We start from the raw sequence: 12,227 nt of genomic DNA, 5'->3' as shown, positions 1-12,227 counted from the left end.
ACACTTCCTTTCCATTTGCCCTCATCTAGATGCTCAAAATCTAGCTCCAGGATCATTTCTTCAAAAACATTTCTAGATACCCTGGTACAATTTCTATAACCAGCACCCATACACCCACATTTTCCCCTGAGCTTATTGTAGCACACACCACATTGTGTGACAATCATTACATTTTTATACCTAAACCTCCCACTAGACTTTTTAAGATTTTTAAAATTAATATTACTGCAACATCTTCCCTGAGGCACATGCTTAATCTTTTGTTGATTGAATTGATGAGTGAAAACAAGAATGAATTTGGCCTCTGTGTCAGGGATTCCCCAAATGACTCCCATGTTCAATAAGCCACTAGGAGGACTCAGGACTAATCACATGATTGCACCTATGGCTATGTTTATTACATCTAAAGGATATAAAACAAACAGCAAAGAGAAAAGGAGCATGGAACACATTCCAGCAGAAACCAAGCACAAGCTTCCAAAAGTCCTTTCCCAGTGGAATCAAAGCAGGATGTGCTTAAATCCCCTGGCAATGAGTTACGACAACACTTGTGAAATGTTGTCGATTGGGGAAGCTCATCAGAGGCTCAATGCTGATGATGTGGGCACACCCTGACTGGCACATAACCATATTCTAGACTCCCTGAAATCAAGCAGGTTTTCAGCATAAACCACATGTTCATACCATAATGTAGGCACACAAGGAACTCTTAGCAGTTAAGGGTAGAAACCCTCCTAAAATCTCAGTTCCCAGGAGCTAGCCAAGAATAGTACTTCAGGCTTGCCATATTGACCCTAAAACTGGTTGAATTTGATATTTAGTGTATGATTTTTGTCTGTTTTGGAAACCCCCCCAAACTGAGAGGGCATCATGCTTATGGCAGTCTCAGTGGCTCGCTGAAAGCTTGTGACTTTTTCTTCTGGTTGGGGATGATGGACACAAGGGTAAAATTCCAATTCAGAGCAATCAGACTTCTTTTCCTGGGAAATTGATTCTTAAACTGATAGATACAAAGAAGGTGTTGAGCACCGAGTTGCTTTTGGAGAGGCTGTATAGATGCTCCCCAGACACTCCTAAGGCTCTGTCTGAAAGTACATTTGTTCACTTTTCCTTTTAAGTTTTCAGTCCCTAGAATAACCTTCCAATACGATCCTTTTATGCTTTTTCACTCAAGTAAGCCAATGTAAGTTGTTATTGCTCACAAACAAAAGAACCTGCTGCCAGAGATCTGCGAGAGATGAAAATATCAGATTTCAGGGTCAGATCATTTCTTCTGATACTTCTAAACAACTCAAAATAATAGAATGACTATTTCAACTCTCCAAAGTTTACCTCAAGGCTTTCATGTGCTTTTCCTGAAGGAATTACTTACTGCTTAGAATTACAGGGCTGGGACTGGCAAAACTGTTACAGAAAATACAACCTCAACAAAATACACCCTCAGCTAAATTCACAAACACTTTACTTTTCTCTGATGAATGTTACATCATCTGTCTGCAAAGGATGGAAAATTGAATGATGGGTATGTCAGATGATGTGTAGGATCAGAAACTTTCTCAACCCTATCCCTTTTCTAAGTAATGTATTTGGAAATTATCCCTGCAGTTCCTCCTGTACTGGAAAATGTAAACAGTTTGCTCCATTCTTCAATCCTTCTTTCACTGAGTTTTAATCACAGTTATGATTCAATATGGTACTCAGGATGAAGTGAAATATCCAGAATGAAAAAAAAAGTGGTCACACTCAAAAAGAATTTATAAGACTTCCCAATTTATACATTTAAAGAATGGGAACTTTTGCAAGTGCAATTTTGAAGGTCCTTAAAGAGTGTATTTTTGGGGGCTTATTTAATTGCTACAGGTATGCATACTTACAAATGTGTATATTTTAATGTATGCACACACGCGTATAGGTTCTGCATTTAGTATGATAGTGTGGAAAGGCAGCCAAAGTTCTTTCAGTTGGCTAAGTTGGGAAATGTAAATTCTCATTTTTAAAAAAAAAAATTGATACGTGTTTATTATCTCACAGCTCTGAACTTAAAAAGTCTGGGCTTGATTTCTCTGCCCACAAAGCTGAAATCAAAGAGTCAACTGGCTTGGACTGACATTGGAGGCTTTAAGGGAGAATCCACTGCCAGACTGACACTGTTGGCAGAGTTCAGTTTCGTGCATTTACAGGACTGAGTCCCCATTTCCTTGCTGATTGTCACCTGCAAGCCACACAGCTTCTTCAGCCACCTGCATCTCTTTTCACTTGATCCTTTTCATCTTCAACCAGCCCCAGGGCACTGAGTCGGTCCCACATTTTGAATATTTTTTCCTTCTCCCTCTGCCTCATGTCTTCTTACTGCAACTGGAAGAAATTCTCTGCTTTAAGGATACATGTGATTTGATCGGACTCACCCGGGTAATCCAGGGTACTATCCCTCTTTGAAGTTTATATCTTTAATTAAATTAAAAACAAACAAACAAACTGGAAAGTCAACTTTTGCCATTTAAGAAAACATGCTTCTAGGTTCCAGGGATTAAGGTATGGGCACTTCTGTGGATCATTCAGCTTAACAAAGTCTTTAATGGAAAAATTGAGAAAGTCAGTGACAGATTACTGGCCAACCATTCTCAGGTTTGCAGGTAATATTAGATGTTTATGTTATAACTATTATGTTTTTTTTTAATGTTATGGTTCTGAAATAGAGCCACCATTAAAAAGGATTAAAAGAATGCAATGTGTTAGAATGCATGTTTTACTTTTTTCAAAACAAATAGAATCAGCAAGACTAGAAGTTGTTTGAAACAATACAAACTAGTAATACAAAACTGTATCTATGTGTGAGCACACAGCAAAATTTGTTTAAAATAAATCTGTCAATCTATGAACAAGTACAGCATACTTTTGAACTGCTTTTTAAAGTTAGTTGAGAAAAATCAGGGAAAAAAAGCCTTTTAGGATAATGATAAATTGAAGTCTGAATTAAAATATTTAATTAAAAAAAACTGAAGTATTTCAATAATAATAAAATCACCATCAGATAAAATAGGGCCAAAACAATCTGACCTATTTGAAAATTACTAACATACCATTGGATAATCCTGAAAATATTTTGAAAGAGAGACTAAGAAGAAATATTAGAAAATATTATTTTTGAATTGTGATATATATATGTAGATACATGCACACATATGTATATGCATACACATACATGCACACACAAATGTGTATGCATATACATACATATATACTATCTGATATGTATACCCCTGCAAAATGGTTGCTTCATAGTGAACTTACATTGATGGCTCAAATTCATGATTAAGGATAATGAAATTGGGATGTCTTCTAAATTATGGCAGGATGAGTACACTAGATACTTATTTTAGATTTGATTTGCTTTCCTTCACAGTCATGGCTTCACTGATTGAGTGGATGTCAGTTTAGAACATAGTATATGACCTGAAACAATGACCAATATTTGATATTTTCCTTCCCACAGTCAGTGCAGGATTAGCATTCTTAGTTTCAGATAACAGAACACTGAAGCTATTTTAAGGATGAAAAGGTTATTACATGTTGACTAACAGGCAGTTTGCAGCCATTTGAGAGCTGGGAATACCAGATCCAAGAACCTACTGCATACTCAGCTGGAAAGTCGGTATTGCCTTTGCTGCCACTAGACCCACATATCCCAGCCATCACCCTCAACTACACAATTGATTTTACGAATCCTAAGTGTTCCTTATGTAGTCAACTTCTATATGATGTACTGTAGGGGTGAGACATTGAAATGTAATTTTATTATATTTTTAATTGTATGTTTGAAGAATAGAATTTATACTCTAGTGAGCCATCAAAATATGGGAACCTGGTATTCAGATTTTGATTTCTAAATAATGCTTTTTACTGAATGGAACCAGCACTCCTTGAAGAAATAGCTGATTCTAGGGCCAGGGGAGGGAAAATACAAGAGGCTGGAATATCTTATAGTGCTAGAAAGTAAGAAAGTATGGAGTAAAGGGAGGAAGAGAAAGGAAGAGGGGCACACAGAGCAAAACTCTTAATGGCCAAAGATTAAGAGTAACAATTTGAATAGTATAGTATTAGAATATGATATAAACTATAAAATAAATATACATGAGTCTAACATGCTCTTGATTGAATAAAGAGGTAAGAGGAAAAAATATTAGAGAAAAATTCCAAATATTATATGTAGTTACTTCCTCCTTCCCAAAGGGTGAAGCTTAATTCTCCTCTCCTTGAATATTAGTTGAACTGAATGATTTACTTCTATATAATAGAATATGGGAAGAGAAAAATAGTACAAGGAAGAAACCTGGCAAACACTACTTTAATCAAGTACGGAGGTTAACATCACCAGTAATGAGTGATATTGATAACATGATAATTCATCAGAAAAACATCAGAAGAATCCAACTGAGGAACAATCTACAAAATACCTGACCAGTATTCTTCAAAACTGTCAAGGTCATAAGAAATAAGTAAAGGCTGAGAAACTGCAACAGAACAGAGTAGATGCTGACTACAGAGACATGATGACTAACTGTAGTGTGAAATCCTGGCTTGGATTATGGAACAATGATAGGACAATAGTGGAAATCAGGTGAAATCTTAGTAAAAGTACATAGTTGAGTTGATAGTAATATGCTAATGATTATGTCTTAGTTTTGACAAATATTCCATGATTATGCAATATGTTAACACAGGGGGAATCTGGTTCTAGGCTTCCCAGAACTCTGTACATCTTCCAACTTTTCTGTAAAACTGAGGAATTCAAAACAAATCACTTATTTGAAAGCATAGAGAAGGTCTTCCAATGATTTTGTGGACAGCACACTTTTCATAAACAAAATAAGGAATACAGCATGGAAGGAAGTTCCCAGGCACCAAGAGGAAAACCAATGGTGAGACATTAATGCTTGAGCACAAGAGAGATCTATAAAATTCTATTGTTGGTTTCTAGACTTACCTCTAATCCAAACCAAACTTCTCTTTTTAGACTATATGAGGTGAGGCCTACATTATGTTCTATTGTATATGCCTATTATATCAAATTTTATTATTACCATGTGTAGTCTAAAAATCAAAATATCTGCTGTTAAATAAACTGTGTATATCTGTCAGTCAGAGATTGACAGGAACATACGAAGTCAACAGTTAGGTTAAATACATGCTATGCGAGAAGGATCCCACAACATGGGACATTCAGGGGCATCCTAAAAAATAGCCTTAGGGAAAGGGTTTGGAGGACAGAACTTGGTCATAAAATGATCTTGTCAGAAATTATAAAAAAGTATCAACTAGAGAGTTTTGAGGTCAGTGATCTTGTCTTTAGAGCATATAAGTCCATGAGAAGTTACTGTAACATTTTCTTGGAATATATGTATCTAATTAAGAGTTTAAGCTTAGTCTGTGATAAGCATTAGGGTTTGGTTTGAAACAGTTCATCTGCTTTGTAAATTATAATGCAGTCCCTTTTGAAAAGTTATGGTTTCTATTACATGTTTCAATTCCCCTTGACAGTCTAGCTGTCAGAAGAGCCATTTTTCACTTTATCAAAGCTAATCAACACAACAGAAGATTAAATAATTGAAATAAAATGCAATTTTTAATGCTTTGAAACAGATCTGTTATGTATGCCAGGTGTTGTTCTATTCAGTATTAATGTGTTTTTTGAGTCTGTGAAAGTCCTTGTAATTGTATGTTGCCATGATTTAGGATGAAATTGGCCCAGAGCAGTGTTTACAGCAATAAAAGACTATTTTGGTAAATTGCTTGCCTATTCCACAAGCTATACAAAATTGCTTTTTTAAAAGAATCCTAGAAATTTTTCAAATATTTTTCTTATAATAAGCTATACGATTTTCAAATATAACTAAAGAAAGAGTGTATTTACCTCACAATTTAAGTTCAATGCCATCTTCTTACATCTTTTTACTAGAGAATTCACATTAGCAATTTTCTTTATATGCTTAGCATAAGACCAACAAATTTTATTTAATTGTTCATGATTATAAACTCAAAGAAGGTGCATTTTATGCTCATTCTGGCACAGTGTTTGACACTTACTTGATGCTCAGTAAATATTGCTTTGATTGCCTGATGAGTGAATGGAAGTGGTCATGTGGAGATAAATTCAAAGTGCATTCTCAAATAGTAAAGTGTAGGGACCAGAAGATAGAAATGATAAATGAATTTATTTAATGCTTATTTTGTAATGCCCTTACCAGTTTTGTGATTTAAAAAAAAATGTATTAATGAATATTGAAATTATTGTAGTATACACCATAATAAGTTACAGGCAGCATAGAAAAGTACTTTCTTGTATTCAGTTAATTTTTCTTTAGATTAAAGAGAAAATTATAACTTAGCCTTAGAACCACTGCTGAAAATGTGTATGAATAAATATCTGAATACTTAATCTTTTTTCCTATTGACTTCATTATATCTATAGGAAAAACTAATTTACAGCTCATCACAGAAATAATAAGAAGCTAATATTTTCATGTTTTTCAATGAGTACTTGATTCCCTGAATTCCAGAGAGTATGTAATGTGCCATTATTCTTATTTTATTTTTCAGGTTTACCTATGTAAATTAGTTATCTCAGGAAGAAGTCATAATTGAGGTCTATACTCTTTGCTCAATCTTAGAAAAATTATCTTTTTTTTATAATTGGATAATTAATAACATGCAGGAAAATATTACACTTAAATTGTATTAGAGCACAGTAATCAAGCTTCATGTTTACTAGTAAAAATTAAATACTTCCAACAGTTATCTCTTTGAAATCACATAAGTCCTGATTAATTTAACATTTGTCTTGCAGATCATTGTAACCTTCTCATATCAATAGTGTCAACATGATTGTAACACAGTCATAGAAACAACTCTGTTCCATCTGGAGCACACCCTATTTTTCACCCACACATTACAAAACTAATTAAGCAAACTCTTGAACGTTGAACACTCTAACCTCTTGATTAGTTTTTCAAGCTCCACATATATTTAATCCACATATCTTTAATAGCAGCTTATTTTCTCAATTCAAATTAATTTTAAAATAGTTATGTTAAAATGTTATATTTTTCAAAGTCCTTTATCTCTTTGACCACTAAGAGGAAGCCTCCTATTCTGACCATCATGCCACTGATCAACTTCCAGTATTATTGAGCCTAACTCCTGGAGCTGCTGTAATTTTCCTTCTTTATACTTTTCCCCCAGTACATGTTGATTTAGCTTGTGGAGCTAGCTGTATTTCCCCACCCTCATGGAACAGCACATAAAAGTGAGGTTGACTTCCTGGATGCTTATCTACAGAGAAGACTAGGGAGATCGTGAGCCCCTATCAAGAGAGCAGAGCAACCCTGCTGTAGTAGTGAGACTTAAAGAAACTCAAGCCCTCTTTTTCAACTTTAAACCACAGAATTTTTGTTCTATACCTTTTCATATCTGCCAATAACTAGAAAACATTCGCATAGTTTTTATCCATCTTATGGCATACATTGCATAGTGTTATAATGGCTGAGTATTTCCTAAATCCCCACAAAAATCATCATAGACTAGGCATTAATATACAGACTAAAATAATAATTAACATCAGTTAGGCACTATTATGTGTTAGACATTTATCTTTTTCTTTACCCTTTACACATTCCAATGTGGAAGGTATTCTTATTATCCTTACTTATGTTCAAGGAAAATAATAGCTGGAGGGGTTAACTCAGTTGCCAAAATTAACTAGCCAATACAAGGTAGAGTCTGGATAGGAATGTTAGCATTCTAGCATTGGGACGTTCGAATTTAAACATTATGTGTTATGCGGGGCATTCACTGCCAAAAGGGCAAGTGGAACCTGTCGTCCTTCTTGTTGTCTGCTCACCATGCGAGGAGCCATTGTGCAGAAACCATGACAGCCTAGGGGACGAGCAGCCCTGAATATCACTCCAAGATTAACAAATATGTTTCAAGATTATCCCTTATTAATGCAGTGTACAGTTTTCATAGTTTTCTTCCCTCTGGTCAGCGTCTAACACTCCTCCTTACCAGGTTCTTCTCTGTATTTGAGATCTCTTAAAAGAAAATGTATTCTGTGTTTCCACTACAGCGTTTCAAGTTTAATAGTTATTAACTCCTTCTACCAACTTTATCTTAACAAATCCACAAATGCACAACAGGTGAAATGTCTTACTGCCACAAAGCCAGCTCTATGTGCCCTGATTTACTGATTTGTGGCTTTTCCATCACAGTAAACCAGACACCTGTGTTCTAATTCATTTATTAAAATGTGTAACAATCCACATTCAAATTACCTCTATTCTCAAATAGTAGCTGAATTTTTGAAAGGTGGCTTTACAAGTGATATTCTGAAAATGGAAAAAAAAAGGCTTTATTCTTCATTGAGCAAATTGGGATTCATCAAAACTTTTAAGGTGTATAGCACTCAAAAGTCATTGATGATCTAATAATTATTTTGAATTGAAAAGAGTCTTAAGTATTTGAGCAGCACTGCTATGAACTGAAGTGACCCTGACCTCTGAATACTGACTTATCCCCCTTCAATAGTCTATATTACTTCTAAAAAAATGTAGAAAAATTGTTATCAACTAACAGCAGATATGTCCATTTTGGGACAGATATTTGTGAACTTAGGCTGTGTATTTAAAAAAATATATTTGTTTGCCCTAATTATTTTCATTAAAAAATATAATTAATTAATTTTATATTTCAATTACAAATAAATCAGAAAGTATTAATACAGAAAAAACAGAGTAATGCCTTGCATAAATCTTTTCTTGATGAAGTTTTTCTTCTTTTATCGTTATGTCCAGTATTATATTAATTAGTACCCATGGTTACAGATCACTGTCTAATTATGTATGTTACATCATAAATTTCTGTGCATAAACATTTTTAAATTGTGGAACCAATTTGTATGACTTTAAATCAATATTAACAATGGATCTTCTGTTCAGAGAATAGCTACCAATTATTAAGCATATATCACGGAACTGACCCCATACTAGGTGCTTTATGCATGTTACCTCCAATGTGTAGGTGGGACTACCTGGCAGTGTTTATCAGTGGAAAAAACAATTTCTTCTGTGAATGTCAATCTCTTAATGTGGTACTTTGTTCTTCATTTATTTCACATTTTTATCACTTATTTTTGCAGATTTCAGAATGTTTGTTTATGCAATGTAAAGCTAGTTATCAAAAAGAAATAACCTTTGCCTGATTTTCTTTGGAACAATTGTACATCATGTATACTCATAATAATTCTCTGTATTTCTTTGCAAACAGAACGGGGATGGTGCCAAATGTTTTGTTCCAAGGAGTAAAATTCAGTTATCAGTGATAGAAACATCCTATTAGAATTGAAATACTTAGATTCCCTTGACATGGATAAAATGCAGTGGGTAACTCTACTTCATTAATCCATTGTAGACACAGCCAGGCTTGGGTGAAGAATTGAAAATTATGTATTTTGGGGAAGATTTTAAACAGCTACAATTTAATGTTATAAGTTGGATTTATTTCAAGGTGCTGAAATATTTATGTTGTTTCTGTTGTCAAGTAGCTTGCTACACGTGAATGTTATTTAGGCATATAATCATTGATGTTATTGTGCAAGTAAGGAAAGTTGAAATCCTTTTCCTTTATTATCAGTTGACATTGATGCACTTTGACTTTCAGATAATATTCTTACTATGCTCCAATAAGGATAAACTTTAATTTAGCCTCTGGGGATCCACATAGATGTAATACACAAAAAGAACAGGGACACTTGAGAGAGATGATGGTTTAGTTGCTGGCACTCTCAAAAGAGACTGTTCATAACATCCTATTAAACAGTGGGCAATGAAAAAGCAAAAGAAGAGAATTATTGCAGAAGAAGGGTCAAAAGAACAAGGCAAGAAATACAGGGAGAGGAATCTTACATTCATAGCATCTTTATTATTTTACTTGACTAAAGAGATAGATCCAATATAAAATTATAAAATAACAATATGAGAGAAACAAGATAATTGCAATTATAACCATGATATTTATGATAAATTACTGATAAATTTATCAGACTATGATAAAATGCTTGAATTTTAAATGATACTCAATACTATAAGAACATCCATAGTTCCATTTTTCTGCTCAGGCAAGGTAGGCACATACTGCAAAGAAGATAAAGCTCTCTAGTTTAACCTATTTTAAGAGAATATTTATTTCATGATCTACTTTTAAATAAAGTCAAGTTGTTCAAATGTCAACTTTTCAGGAATAAAATAAATCATATTTTGATAGCTGTTTCTTTTGAAGAAAATAAGACCACTGAGAGTTTTTCCATTTTTGTTTTTGTTTTGTTTTGTTAAAATCATGAATGTTAGTGCAGGTCCATAGACTAAAGAAGTGGGTAAAGTTCCACTTGGATTCTGTCATACTGCTCTGTATATAAGGGGAAGTTGAACAAACTTTTTAAAATTTATGTATAATTTAACCTATTTGTCAAGAATTAGTAGATCACTACAAAGGACTATACATCGAAGAAAAATGAATTAATCAATTAATTACCAGAAGAACAAAGGTCATTTCTGTTTGACAACACTAAATGAATCACTCTATAAAATAATAGGTTTATATTCATATTCAAATGTGTTAAGTATTATTCCTCCCATGCAAAAAGTTGCTTCTTATTTTTGGTATTTGTGACTTCTTTCTTGCTAAAGGGTTTTATGCCCCTTTAATTTAGATCATGTTTGAATGTGTGTCTGTTTGATTTTTTAATTTTGAAAGTTTCTTGGTAAACATAACAACATAAAAGCTTTGTCATAATTACCTAAAATAGTTTTCATTGTATTAACATATGAATTTCAATTTCACACATTTTAGCTTTAAAAAAAACTAACACAGTGCTCTCTGTGTGAGATTAATCATAGAATCTACATCACAAATATTTTGAAGTAAGCTCTCTCAGTTTTTAACTTTCATTTATGGTTATCTGTACTAAAAGAAATGAAATATCATTTGTTTTAAGCTATATAACACTACCTTTCAAGTGATTATAGCACAATGCAAACATTCTCTATTTCCTGAAATCTCTTTTTTCCTGGCTCACCTCTTCATTTCCTAAAGCACAAACCAAATCATTTATGCTTGTTGGGACTGTATGAATTATTCCTTCTTAGGACTGCAGGATGTTACAGTAAAAAGATAACACTGTGAAGCATATAAACAGAACTCTGATAAAATCCTGACTCTTCCTTTTAACAGCTCTGTCACCCTGAGCGAAGAAGTTGACTTCTCTGTTCCTTAATTTCTAGATGTGTAAATAGAGATAATAACACCTACCCCAAAGGTAAGTAATGTGACATAATTAAAGCATAAAACAAAACACATCGTCAGTAAGCACCTCATAAATATGAGTTTGTTACCTCCTCCCTCCTACTGCTGAGCAGCAAATTATTCTAAGATAAAACAGGAGCTTGGCTGTTGCCAGAAAAATCAGTGTAATGGTATTTGGGGAATATATTATTCATTTCATATTCATCATTATGCATATGGTAAAGACTTTTTGATAGGCCTTAGAAGTCGAAGTAATAAAATCATACATTTAAATTCCACAAGTGTATTTGTTGCCCTAGGAAATTTCGATGTTATTTGACTCTACATTGGAATGCACTACAAATTTAAGTATGATAATTTTTTTCCATGAAGGTTTTAGAATGCGACCTCTTAAGATACAAAATTTCAAAGACTATTATTTGAGAGAGTTTCATAAATGGAGGAGCAGCCTTTATACATCTATTTCAAAGTATTATTTAGTTGGATAAGTACTCTTTGTTAAAACAAATCCAGACTTAGAGAGAGACTTTAATTTTAAAAACTGAATATTGCAGTAGAGAGACCTCAGATCTCAGAAATCTGCAGTCATCTCAAATTCAAGGTTTTTCTTGAAAAGGGTAAAACAAAGGCCAACAGAGATCAGCAGAATCTTTGGAGAGGAAACTGGAAATGACCTGTAAGGTCTGATAGGAAAAGGGTCTCCCTGTGGTCAGCTGATTCCCAGGAGAGGCTGAAAAGGGGGGCACGTCCCGTTTTTGTTGTGCTTGCTCGGGTTGAGAACAAGCAAAGTTCAGGGGTCTGTAGGAAGGAGGTAAAGCTGATTGAAGTTTGGTCAAGGCAAAGCAGAAGGTAAGCAATGGGCAATTGTGAACATT

Source organism: Manis pentadactyla, chromosome 17, assembly GCF_030020395.1.
Source record: "Manis pentadactyla isolate mManPen7 chromosome 17, mManPen7.hap1, whole genome shotgun sequence".
NCBI classification, from domain to species: domain Eukaryota; kingdom Metazoa; phylum Chordata; class Mammalia; order Pholidota; family Manidae; genus Manis; species Manis pentadactyla.
This window is presented reverse-complemented; position numbering follows the sequence as displayed.